The sequence below is a fragment of the Carassius carassius genome, chromosome 35, assembly GCF_963082965.1.
Source record: "Carassius carassius chromosome 35, fCarCar2.1, whole genome shotgun sequence".
Lineage (NCBI taxonomy): Eukaryota > Metazoa > Chordata > Actinopteri > Cypriniformes > Cyprinidae > Carassius > Carassius carassius.
The window spans coordinates 17923647-17935084 of NC_081789.1; the positions used below are offsets into that span (position 1 = coordinate 17923647).

The window sequence follows — 11438 nt, forward strand, 5'->3', positions numbered from 1 at the left end:
GCCCTGCTTGTCCAATCCTTACCGCCACAACTTCCTCACCCATGATCCATTACAAGGCTGGAGAGCAGGTCCAGTCACTATGATATATTTAAACTCTACTGCACTGTCATGGACCGCTCATGGCCCCAATTCAACAGAATAGTTCTCCCTGCATCTATCTGAGACAGTACAGTATGGTCTGGTGGCTTCCAGACTTTTCTCCGAATTGATTTTCTAGGGATTGATTGTGGTGAAGCTTTGGGCTGAGTGTGAGATTGAGGTAATCATAAATACGAGCCAGGTTGGTAAACAACCAATAGATCCCACAGCATCCAATTGATGATATTTACACAGCAATTAATTGTCAAGTTTGCCAGCACACAGATGCATAATCTAGCTGAAAATGATTTTTATTACTCCACCAGTGTTTATATAATACTAGACCTTCATTCTCTCTGCCAAAAACTCTTTTCATCACAATGGTTTGTCCCACTTGCCTCTAAATACAGCCATCACAACTCCCAATGGAGTCAAGCCAGGAAGCCTGCCTCACTGGTTGGATGGATGTCATAGTAACCACGCTGCTAATGCTTGCTACGGTTTCCAGCTGACTTCTCTGTTGAGGGGCTTCAAGTGATGCCCCAGTGACCAGCTCTATACTTTGGGCAGTCACTCATAAGAGACTAGCCCCTCCCTCTGGTGTATCTCACGCCCCTCAAGCTCTGGTGGGGCTCTAAAGCTCAAAGTCACCCAAGTCATTATTCACGGATGACCTTCTCCCTTGTCGAAACTCTGAGATGGTGCACAAAAGTCACACGTACCACAAAAATGGTAAAAAAATTGATGACAAACGCCATTGCTTGTTTTGAGACCAAACATTATTAATTTCGAACTTGACATAATGACAATATTGGATTAGAGAGCTACAGCAGATTTTCAATGAATAATGATTCAAATTTCATCACATAGACCAATAATATCAGGGTTCGCAAAATTTAAATCCCTGGTAGCCCTTTGGGCACAGACATTTTTCAGGTTTTGTAACCTAAAATAAATGTAACTAGCCGAATAAAAAAAAAAAGACATCGGCTGACCTTTACTGTGGACAAATCAGCATGATCAACAAAAACTAGTAGCATATAGGGATGTAACGATTCACTGAACTTACAATGTGATAAAATTCACAATACCGATTACACATTTACAAATTTCTTTATTATATATATATATATATATATATATATATATATATATATACAGTACAGACCAAAAGTTTGGAAACATTACTATTTTTAATGTTTTTGAAAGAAGTTTCTTCTGCTCATCAAGCCTGCATTTATTTGATCAAAAATAGAGAAAAAAATGTAATATTGTGATATATTATTACAATTTAAAATAATTGTTTTTAAATTTATTATACTTTAAATTATCATTTATTTCTGTGATGCAAAGCTGAATTTTTAGGATCATTATCACATGATCCTTTAGAAATTATTCTAATATGATGATTCATTATCAAAGTTGGAAACAGTTCTGCTGCTTAATATTTTTTCAGAACATGTGATACTTTTTTAGGATACTTTGATGAATAAAAAGTAAAAAAAAAAAAAAGAAGCTGTTTTTAAAATATAAATATTTTGTAATAACAATATACATCTTTTTCATCTTTTTCGCCTGCACTTAACCAACTAACACTAGCACCTTTTCTTGTCTTTTAATTTAAAAAAAAAAAAAAAAAAAAAACTACCTATGCGTTCTATACTAGACTAACTGAGACTTGTCATGGCACTTGTATACTGTTGTTGTTCTCTTTTTGACCTGACTGCTTCTATTGTTCTCATTTGTAAGTCGCTTTGGATAAAAGCGTCTGCTAAATGATTAAATGTAATGTAAGTAATTTGGGGTCAGTAATTTTTTTTTCTTTCTTTTTAAATAAAATCAATACTTTTATTCAGCAAGGATGTGTTAAATTGATAAAAAGTGATAGTAAAGAAAATATATTATTAGAATATATATTTTTAGATTTTTTTTTTTTTTTTAATAAATGCAGTTCTTTTTAACCTTTTATTCATCAAATATATTAGACAGCAGAACTGTTTCCAACACTCATAATAAATCAGAATATTAGAATGATTTCTAAATGATCATGTGATAGACTGGATGTTACATGTGACACTGAAGGCTGGAGTAATGATGCTGAAAATTCAGCTTTGCATCACAGGAATAAATTATTTTTTTTAAGTATATTCAAATAGAAAACTATTATTTTAAGTTGTAATAATATTTCACAATATTACTGTTTTATCTGTATTTTTGATCAAGTAAATGCAGGCTTGATGAGCAGAAGAAACTTCTTTCAAAAACATTAAAAATAGTAATGTTTCCAAACTTTTGGTCTGTACTGTATATATATATATATATATATATATATATATATTTTTTTTTTTTTTGTTTTTTTTTACAAAATTAGATTTGAGACAAATTTTAAATGAAAAGGTGTCCTTTTATTGTTTCTCAGACAAAATGCTGCATATTTCTTTGTGAAACTGAAATGTTAGATATAAAATTTAAAACAAATCCCAGATCAAATAAAAAATTATATTAGATGCTAAATGCATGTTATTTGGATTGTATAATTTCAAAATTTGAAGCAAAAATAGAATGGTCTGATTTTAGCTTTATGAATGAGATGAAAAATGTCACTCTCTGACAGCAGGTGGCACTAATGGAACAGCAGGTATTTATAGGCTGCTTGCCTTTTATAATGACCAAATTCATGGATCCAATATAAAGATGCACAGGAGATTTCTTTCTCCACTGTATATGTTTACTTAAGACATAACTGACTGTGTTTACCAGAATACTTGCAGAGACAATTATTCTGAGATAATGTTGTGTGTATGTGTTCAGTCAGAAGCAAGGATATGTGATAGAGGAATCGATTCTGTGTACATGCATTGTCTAAAACGCAGCTCTCTGTGCACGATTTGAATAAGTGCTCTAGCTCCAAATGCAACGAATGTTTTAAACCATTGAATGTTTAAATCGACTAGAAACAAATGCAAACAACCAACTATGATCCGTTTCACCCATACAAGTGAGTGAACAATGCAAGTCAAGTTAGGAATTTTATAGCCCTATTCAAGATAGCCCGTCGGGGGCAGTGATACATTTGGGAGACCGACTGGAAAACACAATAGCCCCCGGGACGTCAGGCTAGATTTTGCTAGCCCTGCATATGGTTTCTGAAGGCAATGGTTAAAGCAAAGGGCCATATGGACCACTTTGTAATACTTAATGGTACCCTTTTGTTATTTTGGAGACTGACAGTTTAGTCACAATTCACTTGAACTGCACCTCCTTATCTCAATTCACTCCTGCAAGGGTATGCTCCCTCCTGAATGAGTGGTGCTTTGTTTGTTCACCAAATCACTTTCCAAAACCTTCACCCTCTCTGCTCCTGTCTGGTGGAATGAGCTGTCAACCTGCACCCGAACTGCTGGAGGCATCCAAACTTCATGAACCAGCTGAAGGCAAAGCTTTTCCACACTGCTAAACCAATGTAAAAGGGAAAAATATCTCTATAAGTCTCTTTTCTGTATTTCTCATCTGTTCTTTCTTGTTTCCTAATCTAGCTTTCTAATAAATATGCTATTGAAAACTGTGAATATGTTGGATCTGTCATTAATTGCTTATGATCTTGCAATTAGAATCTGCTAATTACAAAGTTATATCATAAAACTCTAGATGGCAAAGGCTGATAGGTTCTAACGCAATCTGATATAATTACATCATCATTCACATGGCACAGATGAATGGTTTCTTTATTGGCAGTAGCAAGTCTCTGTACTTGATTTGCCACAGCAGCAACAGCGTAACAGATCTAAACCGACAAGAACAAACACATTAACATTGCCATATATAAAACTCTGAGAGTTGTACATTTTACATTTAGCTGACGCTTTTATCCAAAGCGACTTACAATTGCTTTATATGTCAGAGGTCGCACGCCTCTGGAGCAACTAGGGGTTAAGTGTCTTGCTCAGGGACACATTTGTGTCTCACAGCGGATTCAAACCTGGGTCTCTCATACCAAGGGCATGTGTCTTATCCACTGCGCCAACACCACCCCAACACCAATAATTGACAAAAAATGTATCAATTAATTAAATAACCAAACTTCTGTGTCAATACAGGTTTGGAATAATATAAGAATGATTAAACAAATGATTAAAGAATTTTAATTTCCGGGTGAACTGTCTTTGTTGAAATTTGTTGTAGGGTACAGATGTTAGTAACGGGTTTTAAAATAGCAACATCTGTTATGTTTAGAAGATTAAAAGTGAAATGTGTAATTTCTGAGCTGTTTGAATGAGCAGCCAACTGGGCTGGGCATAATAATGGCTGAACCATGGGCTTAGTGTTTGGAGCAGTCATTATTTTTGCAATAAACAACATATTTTGCTTTTAATATAGTTTAGGTCAATACCATACAATATTTTGAAAGTTCTTGGACCACAGATGTTACTGAAGTGACACTAACTGAAAAAAGTGCAGCTGCTCATATAAATACTGAAATAATAATAAAAAAAATGTATCTGCATAGTTATTCCAAACAAAAGGCTAATTTTAATTGGGAATTTTAGCTTTTCGGTCCAGTGTAACCACAATGTTCCATTCCATAAAAGAATTTGTAACAATTTTGTAACTGTTAACTACAAATCAAGTCTCATTTGTTTTCACTGACTGTTGGCCACATAACTGGTGGCCCTTCTATCAAGTAGCGTTTTAGTATTTGGATGGGGACGACACAAGGGAATCAGAAGGGGAGGAAAAGGCAAACACTTAGAAAATGGTTTCATCCTTGATAATTACATGCAGTGAAGTGTGCCTCTGCAAGCAGCACCCCAAAGAAGGTTGTGGTAATCAGTCAGTCACTGCACCCTCTACTGGGCAAAAGGGGTCTGAGGTCATTGATTCTGCTGCTAAACCTGCAGGTGCCCAACGCTATGTGTGCATCAGCTGCTTATGGCACTGCTTTTGTAATGACTCAAAAATGCAGGAATTAGAGATATCATGAGATATGCATGCATTTATGCACATAAATTATTTAAATGTTCCAATTATTGTAGTGTTTCGAAATATATGTTACTCTGATCTCACGTCTCGTTCCCTAAAGGACAATATTAAAAGTAGCACATCTTACTCCACTCTCCCCTATTATGTCATACTTTACAATTCTTGTGTCAAAGCATAGTATATCATGTAAAACTACCTCAAACCCATATTTAAAAAATGAAAGCGTGTAAAATTACTGTGTAGAATGAATGGAACGTGTCATTATTGCTTTGTCATATTCACCTCTTATCCTTTCTAGACATCTTTTTCATAGAGCAGAACCCAGCTGTCAATCAAAGACGTTGTTGGGTGGTCTCCAACCATGCATTTGATTTCATTTTCTACACAGCTAAAAATACGGGTCTAAAAATAGCAGGCTTGGAGATGAACGCTTTCCGCTCAAGGTGTGCAAAGCAGCTGAGGTGCAACGCGCTGACAGGACGCAGGCATATTCAGGAACATAATATGACAGGGCATTTGGGGGGATTTAGCTGTGAAGGAACAGAATCTGCGCCATTTGATTAACCCCTTCTTCTCCCTAGCGAGTGTTTACTGCTTGATTCTTAGACCCCTTTATTCTGCCTTTCCAAAAAGAAAAAAGGAAAATCAATATGGTGAGAGACACACTCACACATAAACACACAGACAGACTCCACTGACTCAGCAAATGAGGATCAGTTGGTCAGAGAATTATTTCCCTCCACAGCATGAAAACTAAATCTAAAGCAACCATCTATCAGGTGTGGAGAGAAAACGCCAAGTATGTGGAGCTAAACAAGCAGAAAAGGTATATTTTAACATCAGCAAAGCATCCTGATACTTTTTAAAAGTGTTAAAAATTCCAAATACAAAACTGTAATAGGATTATGGAATATACACATCTCCAACACATCTTTTCATGTGCATCTGGTTTTAGAAAAGATATCGGGAATGCTAATGATCATGTAGTCCGACTTACATGACCTTGATTTGAAAAACATAATAATAATCCTTTTTTATCTAGCCTATTTACAACTCTCTTGACAATTTCACATTTAGAAATATCCACCTTGTACAAAATTACACCTTTAGGAACAAGATGACCAGGTATCTGCATTTTTCTTATGATAATGATAGTGTAACGGCGTCCCTGGTTATTTTGTGTCTAAGTGATATTGGTAGCAAAACTGTGGGAGATCTGAAATATGAGATTTCAAATAAGCAGGTACGTGTGAGTGTCTTATATGAAGGATTCTGCCAGGAAGATAATGGCACATCTAACAACCCCTAAAAGCACCAATTGCGACTGTGAATGAGTGTGATATTGCTTTTGTACAGCAGGTCAATAAACAGCAAGTTAAAAATGTAATAACTTACATTTTAGACACAATATTGCTAGGTCCATTTTTGCTAATGTTAATAATTCTGTAGAAAACCATGGCAGTAGGCCTGTCACGATAACAAATTTATCGATAAATTGTCCGCGAAATTATCGCGATAAACGATAATATTGTCGTTCTAAGACCAGTTTCAACTAATATAATGATAATGGCATAATAACGCTAGTACACCTTTTCAAAGATCAATAAACTTTTATTTTATTTTATGACAGATTCAGAGCAAGAAAAACCAACATGTTGACTTTGTGTGGATTAAAATGCTATATTATGTTTATATACCAGTTAACCAAAAGTATCATTTTGACCGATGAAGGGGCCATTCACATATCACGTATTTTGGGTGCTCAAGTTCGTTATTTCAAATGTGGTATGCGCGCTCATAATGGAAGGGACGCACTCGTTTTTTCCAGGCGTGTCCGCACCACATCTAGTTAAAAACATCTCAGCTTTTCAGAATGACGCAAGCGCACCAGGTCATGTGACAAGAACCAATGTTACAGCAAGGGTTTTTGGGTGGTGGAAATCCATTGCTGAAATGTCCTTGTAACGGAGATCGCAGCTGATGGATGCTTAACAACGACAGACGCCTCAGGAGCGCAACTGCCCGAGCACTTTGGAAAGAAGGAGACAACGACGTTAACTCACTGGGCGCGTAGACACACGCAACCACACGCCTACAGATATTTAGCTGAGCAAGCCAAATGAAGAAAGCAAAAAGTAAGCCCATTTCGACTAGGGATGGGACGATAACCGGTTTTATCGATAACCGTGATAAAATGTGCTGAAGATTAGTAATATCGTTTAAAAATGAATTATCATTAAAACCGTGTTTGATTATCGCGGTTTTAATAACTCGCTATTAAATCATGTCCAGCCAGCAACAGTCTGACGCAAGCGCAGCGCACAATGTTTTTTTGTTTTTTTTTTCGAGAAGGAATGGCGAAAGTCAGTGACTTTTCTATGCTTTTCTATGCTTCTACACTTTTCATTGTAAGGAAGGAAATGCCACAGAATTTAATCTTTCTTTAAATTAAGTGCATAGAGTTGCTTGTTTTATTAGTTGTTTGTTGATTATTAAATATAAAACTTGCTGAAATGTTTTCAGTGTGAGCATCAACTATTTTTGAACACTTTCATCTCGTTTCAACAAAACCGTGATAACATTGATAATCGTGATAATTTTAGTCACTATAATCGTGATATTAAATTTTCATACCATCCCATCCCTAATTTCGACTGAAATGGGCAACGAAGTTACTTGCAAAATATGCGCGGTATTAAAATAAAGCAGTAGTGCAAGAACAATGCAGTATCACTATCTACAAGCAAATGAAAGGCGCTTCCCAAATCTGGCCACTCTAGCAAGACGTTATCTCTTTATTCCTTGGACATCTGTGCCATCGGAGAGGGTGTTTTCTGCAGCGGGATGTCAACAGGCTGCGCTCCAGACTAACCCCACAACATAACATGTTAAATTTTTTAAATAAAAATATTATCGAAAATATTATCGAGCTAATTTTTTTTAATCGGGCGATTAATTGATTTATCGACTATCGCGACGGGCCTACATGGCACCATCAACCACGTCCAGGAACACACAGCATTTTGAACTAATTGGTTGGGTGAATGATTTAATGACTCAAATCTTTCCAGAAATAGTACGGTAATCATTTTGTCCAAAGAAAAAAACATTTAATTTTAGTGAATTCAACCTACACATTGTCTGTATCTGCTAATGCATTACCTTGGAATCAAACCTGTTACCTTACACAGATGAATAATGAACAGCTGATATTGTAAGAATCTCATAAAATGAGACCTGACATCATCATCAGCTTATTAAGCTCCTTGGTAGCCCACAGAATTGTGTTATGTTGAACCTGTCCCTTCCGGCACCAATGACCTCACTGATTCAAGCTTAATGAGTCAACAAAAGTGACAGCATTTTTTTATGCTTGCCATTGCCCATTGGTAGATGATGTTTGTTAGCTCTATATAAATACCATGCAAGTGCTGACCCTTTTTAACCTGAACCTGTCATGTGTCCATGTTGGGGGGCTGAGCAAATATAGCCATGTGGCACCTAATTAAAACTGAACCACCACTCATTGTAACCCAAGATACATCCCATGGTTAACAACAGAGCCCAACCCTCACCTTAGGCTCGATGAAATAAATAATTCATATCATGGAACAGCAAATATGATGACAGCTTTTTAAACGCCAGGCTTTCTAGGTGCTCAATTAGCCTTTGGAGACCTTGATAGCTAAACTAATTAGTAATCTGCGCAGCAAAACCCATGACGGATCAGTGTCTACTGATGTACAGTTACACACCAACAAGCTATTACAATCCTGATTCATCTGAATAACTCAAATCATACTTATTTTGAGAGTTTCTCGTCTTCATCCAACAGCATTCGTGCCTGATGACCCGGCCACACGTTGATTTTCCTCGAACAAAAGAGGCCTGAAAGCCAGAAATGAAATCTGTCTGTTAAGATATCTGTGCATATCTGTGAAAAGCACTTCACACATTCTCCCTGTTTCATCACCAGACACATGGTGCTTTTCAAGCATGCTGCCATGGCACAGAAGACAACCGAGAGATGGCAGACGAGAAGAATTAATAACGATCCTGCCAAATCTTCTGGCCCAGTAAGAGCAAACAAAACTGAATCTCTCCGTTATCTCTCTGTCCGTGCATGCTTTCAAACAAACAGCAAGGAGATAACTAAGATGTTTGATAAACAGGATCTTAGTGCTTTAGACGTCCTTCTTCCCATTATCATGCTGCAAGCGGTGTGCATTTCATGCGAAACTGTGAAATTTGCAGGGCCGGCATTAAGCATTCTGTAGATAACATTACACCCCTTTGATCCCGCTCTGTCCCTCATCAACTACAGCTCATTCAATGGGCTTATTTACAGATGCGATCAGGCACCCTGTGGAAAGATCTGCCAGTCAGCTCTCCAGATCAATACAGCATTCCCTCCTAATGGAACGGCTTCGCCACCTTTCCAGCAATGTAAAATACTCACACCTGAAATGCCAATTAATGCATTTGTAAACAATAGTCTTGACATATGGGCACAGTGAGAGGATAACAACACTCCATGAAGGTTTTAAACGGCAGTTGAACATGAAGACAAGACTTTAAGTGAGGAGCTTTAAACGTCTAACCCAGGTCTACAGCCAAATCCAGTGCTTCTTAACAGTGCTAATTTTAGTACACAATTGACAAAGTGATAGTTGTAGATATCTCAGAATCCTGTATTCAGTCTGACAACACTGGAAGTGGACCAAACTGAGCTCATGGGGATGTGCTGGTAGACATCGTGGCATTTCAAATCATCTGTTCAGCAGAAACTCTGGATTAAAGTATCTCAAATAGCCGTTTAGATCAATTTAACACACTTCTCAATGTGAAAAGTAAAACCTTTGCAAATGATGTGCAGATTTACCCACCATGCCATCATTGAAGAGCATTGTTCAGGTGTTAAAGAGAGGGACAAAAATTACATTCTGATTTATTCCCAAATTCACTACACCTTCTACTTCAAATTTGGGTCAGTCTTTTTAAATGAGCTGCGATGCCAAAATCTATTGTTAAAATGAGCACAGATAACAGAGCTCTTTTCTCTCTATCTTTATTCGGCACATTTAGGCAGGTTTATTGGAATTGAATTGTGTGCTACTTTCATCCATCTTAACCAAAATAACAGACATATTTAACAGAACTGAGCTAACCTGAAATAGTGCATTACCCTCCAAACAAACACTGAGTGCGATGGAATGACATTGTACACTCACCAAATGATGTCCAGGGAACAAACGCTCTCCTCTCCCCGCTTTAAATCCGTAATTCAGCTGGATAAGAATCCTACGTTCATGCCCTGCTGAGGTTATTTAGGGAAACGAACTGTTTTCTGGATGTTGACACAGTGAGGGACAAGCATCGGCTGCTGAAGGAGCGAATCACTGCGGCTCGCGCTGAGGCAACGGAGGCAGAGCGCGCGGTGATGCTTCCTTTTCTCTATCACAACCATCCCAGCCTTCATCCACACACACGCGCGCGCACACAGCTTTAGAGCTGAATTCATTCACAGAGCACCATCTTCTGGCAGTACATGAACATGTTTTACCCGCCTGTCCTTTATTCGGCATAAATTAACTACCTTCTTTTGTACCACATTTAATGCAGCGTAGCTATTGATTTATTGCTAATTTAAACTGTGCGTTATGCTTGTTGTACATTGTTTAAATTATTATCTACATTTTTCAGTGCTTATTGTGATAACCCGGAGTATTGTTTTGGTTATTTTTTTTTTTTTACTTTATGTATCATATTTATTTTGTGTGTTAATTTTGTACGTCCGTTTTACAATGGCTAACTAAATCTAAAAACACACTTCTAATCCGAAAATGATTATCTAGATCCAATTCATGCTAGAGAATGAAATCACAATCTGTTTTGTACATCTTTCAGACAAATTTGCAATCCTGGTTAAACTGAAAACAATTGTGCCTCGTTCCGGGCGACCCTGCATATTTTGGTCGTGTATATCTGCACGTGCTTTCTGTCAAGAGGGATACAGTAAACGCGCTTTAACTCCCGCGCATGCGCATCGAGGTCCTTCGAGTTCAGGTGACATCATTCTTTTGGAGCTGAGCGGCGTCTTTTGTGCTTCACACCAGTTACGCGGTTAGAAGTCTTTGTTCTGTTAAAAAACACTGTAGTGATAATTTGATATAATATTCTCATTATGAATGTTAACGTGTCCCATTAACCTCATAGCCTTTTACATAAACTAACAAATATAAACATACACTGAAAAAGAATGTGACAACTAGCCCCGGTGTTTTCTCTCTGTGTACTCAGTATTCTGATGAGTATTGACATTGCTCAATACAGCAAGTCCAAGTGATCGCCCTGTCTTTTAGGTATTGAAAACATAGAAC

The 11438-nt window shown here is 37.2% G+C and overlaps 1 protein-coding gene across 2 annotated transcripts in view; it reads right to left on the reverse strand.

The window, feature by feature from the left end:
• Window positions 1–10574, reverse strand: part of ctnnd2a (catenin (cadherin-associated protein), delta 2a) — a 323418-nt gene extending 312844 nt beyond the window's left edge. For both annotated transcript variants that reach the window (XM_059524711.1, XM_059524710.1), the window contains exon 1: window positions 10290–10574. The gene's annotated coding sequence lies outside the window, so the exon portion shown is untranslated. The remainder of the gene's footprint in view (window positions 1–10289) is intronic.
• Between the last annotated feature and the right edge of the window lie 864 nt (window positions 10575–11438).